We start from the raw sequence: 4,734 nt of genomic DNA on the forward strand, positions 1-4,734 counted from the left end.
CTGAGGAGTAAAGTCCCTGATACACAGTTGACTAGTTGCTATGGGCAGCAAATGAAATAATTGTTCTCTATAACTAGACAACCAGGACATATAATTGATTCTATATTATCCACAAAGGGTTAACAGCACTCTCTCAACCCTGCAGCAGTGCCTGTACCTGCTCTCAATAGTAGTCTATGTCCGCCCTCTCTGTGCAGCAAGTAGCTTCTTCCTTCTGAGAGTCAAGCCTCATTCTGAGGCTACTCGAGAGATCACATGACCTTCCTCCAGGAGGCAAGCCTCACTCTGAAACTTTACCCACTGATATCTTACTGGAAAGGTTTACTCAGAGTAAACTAGAGATGGGCAAAACGGTTCATCTGCATGAGCGCTCCTCAACGGATCGCTCACTGAAAAGATCCGGATCTTTTAAATGGCTCATGGTTCGCTAAACCGCCCTTTTTACTATAGTAGCACCCGCCCCACTATAATGCATTTCTGGCACTTATAGTCCTACATAGTTGGTGCAATTCTGCATTGCTGTATAATCATCATACAGGTATGCAAAATACCACCAGCTATGCGGGACTACAAGTCCCAGCAATGCATATAATAAAAGTGAGCACTATATCACCAGCATCCCCTCCCCAACTCACACTTCCCTGCTTCCCCTGCTACATTCATTATTATAATTCACATGAATTTACTTACCTTTAAAACAGCAGCACAATTCATAAGGCGGAGGAATGCTGTAGTGTAGAGTGAGTGAACCTTTTGAGCAGATCTCAATCAGTATCCTGGAGAAGGCACGAGGAGCGGAAGAACTCCACCATTCCTGATCCATCGAGAGCCAGATGCAAAGGAGCGAAAGAACCAAATAATTCCTGAGTCTGTCTGACTCTTGAGATCCCTCTCTTGGGCTCACAGATCCGTCTCTCACAGATGTGATTGGTTGCAGGGGTGGGCTGGGCTGGCAGAAGCCTGGCTCTCACTCTAGGATCATATTACAAGAGCCGATTACACTCTTTTTTTTTTGGATTGAAAATATACTTTATTAATGTAATAAAATATACAAAAACAAGCTATACAATCAGGGTACATTCTACCTTGTACTGCGACGCAGGCATAAACACCACATAGCAATACAGCTCAATCACACAATAAATTACATTCGCACTGCGGCGAGATGCCTGACGTGTAGCTCAAGACAAGAGTCCTGAGCCCTCCACGTCATTCTTGACAATACTATATAATGAAAAAAGTACCGAAAATGTTTTAAAAAACCTGTTCTCCCTACGTTATGTTATAAAACATTTATTATTACCCAATTTTTTGGTAAAATATAAAAGACAGGGTCACGTCAGGTAAATAGACACCAAACATGTCAAGCTTTAAAATTGCGCGCACCCGCTAAATTCGCAAAAAACTACCATACCCAAAATTGACCACAGCCAACGCTTTAAAAGCTTTTAACGCTCATCAGTTTAGTGTTATCATTGATTAATGGCCCTAGAATTATTGCTCTCACTCCGACGTTCGCGGCGATATGTAACATGTGCGGCGCAATGGATGTAATCGTCGTTTTCGCACATGGGCGGACTCGACGCTTGTTTGTGTGTGGGGGGCGGGGGACTTTAAGTTTTTTTGAATTTTTTTTTATTGCTTTGATATGTGACTTTTAATTTTTTATTTTTTTTAACTTGAATTTTTAAACCTTTTTTTTCCACTTAACTTTATTGCTATCACATAGGGAGCAGATAAGCTCCCTATGTGATAGCCAATTTGCAGTGACAGGTCCTCTTTATGGAGACATCAGGGGCCTTTAAGACCCCTAATGTCACCTAGGGACCCCCAGAGAAGCTGATGAAGCAGAGACCTGCTTCACCAGCTTCTCTCCGGTTTCTGTACCGGAGAGTGACAGAGGAAGGCGGAAGTGATGTAATGCACATAACTTCCTGCATTCCGACGAGGAGGAGGAGATCAAACGGAGATCGTGTACTGAACTCCATTTGATCTCCGGCCGCTGCTGCAGGGCTCACACCGGGAACAGCGGAGCTCGGGCACGAGCGGGGCAGGATGGGACGTTTGAAAACGCCCACCCGCATTCAAGAAGCCGCTGGCCGGCCGTTTAATTACAACGGCTGGACAGCAGGTGGTTAAAGTAGTATTGAAGACTCATTTTTTTCAGTAATGAATCCAGATCAAACAAATATACATTGCTCAGCAAATTATTACTTTACATTTTTCCCAAACACAGTCATCATGTTTCCAAACATCTAGCTCCAACTCTCAGCTCGGCTTCCCTGAACTTCTTGTCTAGTGCAAATCATAAGGAGTTTTTTTTTTTTTTTAAACTCAGCAGACTCCATCTACTAGTTTGGACAAGGGAGGAAGAAAGGGGGAAGCAAGAAGGAGAGGAGTGTCTTGCCCTGTTGTGCCTTTGTATTTGTGGAGACCCACGCAGCTTACTAGCACACCAGGGTGGCTCTATAGGACCTGGCAAGGGAAAGGAGCCATCAGGGCTAGTGCTCCGGGGACCAGCTGGTTCTGCAGGAAACTAACAGGGTTATTCACAAAAAGGTGAAGAGTTTGGAGAAAGCAGGAGAAGTGAACAATCTAGGCCATAATAGCTCATGTGGAAAAATGCTCCAATTCAGCTCACTTTCCGGTTCAGCTATATTGTTCTAGATTGTTCACTTCTCCTGTCTTCTCCAAACCCTTCACCCTTTTGTGAACAGCCCTGTAAAACTTTCAAACATCAACTTTTAAATGTCAAGAAGCAGCATCCTTTCATCAGCATATGAAATAGCTTAATTGTTTTTTTAACTTTAATACGACTTTCAATACTGGAAGATCAATGAATATTATGAAGGCAGGAAATCAGATGTTATGCTAAGATCACAAGGACAGCAGCCCCCCACCCGACAGCCTAGAAATTGAAGGAGAACTCCATTTATTTAAAAAGTTAACTTTTGCAGTGGGGATACCCCTGCACTGCAATGATTAACTGCTCTTTTTCTCTAGGGGCTGCAATATATATATTTTTTTTATTTGAGCCCCTAGATCAGGGGTAGGCAAACCCCGGGCCCTCCAACTGTGATGAAACTACAGTTCCCATCATGCATATGTCTCTGGGAGTCAGATTCTTGCAATTTCTAATGGGATTTGTAGTTGCACCAAAGTTTGCCTACCCTAAACCAAAATGAGCAGTTAACCCTTGCAGTGCGGGAGTATCCAGATTCTAGAAGTGCCTCTTTAATATATCAGCCACTTAGGTCTGTATACATGGCTGTGATAGTGACGCACAAGTAAAGTTACATTTACCCAAAAATGTTTTTCCCCTGTTCTTATTTTTTTTTCTTGTGCACTGTTTAGTGTACATTCCTGGTATCTATAATCAGAGCAGCCATCAGAAATTTTGGGGCCCTTTACACAGCTTTAGGCCGCCCTTCCGCACCGCACCGCCACCACACTGAGCCAGTCACACTGTTATTTTACATTTATATAGCTCTGACATATACCGCAGTGCTGTACAGAGAACACTGAGCCAGTCACATCAGTCTCTGTACAGAGGAGCTTACACTCTAATGCTAATGGCACCAGCTGTAGGGGGACTACAAATTTCAACAATACATTTATACAGCAATGCAGAACAGTATATGAATTTGGCTCAGGGCTTAGCGACCCGATGGACTGAGGGATTAGTGACCCGATGGACTGAGGGATTAGTGACCCGATGGACTCTGGGATTAGCGACCCGATGGACGCAGGGATTAGCGACCCGATGGACGCAGGGATTAGCGACCCGCTGAACGCAGGGCTTAGCGACCCGCCGAACGCAGGGCTTAGCGACCCGCCGGACGCATGGATTAGCGACCCGAAGGACTCAGGGCTTAGCGACCCACTGGACGCAGGGATTAGCGATGAGATGGACGCAGAGATGCGTGACCCGCTGGACGCAGGGCTGAGTGACCCGCTGGACACAGGGCTTAGTAACCCGCTGGACACAGGGCTTAGTAACCCGCTGGACACAGGGCTTAGTGACCCGCTGGACGCAGGGCTTAGTGACCCGCTGGATGCAGGGCTTAGTGACCCGCTGGATGCAGGGATTAGTGACCCGCTGGATGCAGGGATTAGTGACCCGCTGGATGCAGGGATTAGTGACCCGCTGGATGCAGGGATTAGTGACGCGCTTGATGCAGGGATTGGTGACGCGATTGACGCAGGGATTAGTGACGCGATTGACGCTGGGATTAGTGACGTGCTGGACTCAGGAATTAGTGACGCGCTAGACTCAGAAATTAGTACAGTAGAAAGGCATCATGGCACACTCACAAACTAGCATGTAAAACAACTTGTCTCACCACTAAGGACAATGAGCCGCATGCAGGGGCCCGGCTGCCTCCTCGCCCTTCACAGGCTGCCCGGGCCCCTTACATGAGTATCGGCCGTACCCCCTGATGGCGACCCTGTCTATAATATGCTGAGAATGAGACAGATGCATGGGACAATGTAACTTCAGTGCGCATGTGCAAACGTTACATTATCAGTGGCTGCCCAATGGCCAAAGAGGAGTGACACAAGACCCAGAAAAAATGGAGGGAAGATGGTGACAGCAGTGGACAGAGTGGTGCCTGCAAGCTAGGACCTGCCAGTCCTAGAGTTAAGGTATCCATACACCTTACAATTATCAAGCAATCATGATGCAATCCTTTTTTTGTACAATAATTGGCCAGAAATTAAACAAGGGTGCAA

The sequence above is a fragment of the Nanorana parkeri genome, unplaced genomic scaffold, assembly GCF_000935625.1.
Source record: "Nanorana parkeri isolate BGI_ZX_2015 unplaced genomic scaffold, ASM93562v1 scaffold736, whole genome shotgun sequence".
Lineage (NCBI taxonomy): Eukaryota > Metazoa > Chordata > Amphibia > Anura > Dicroglossidae > Nanorana > Nanorana parkeri.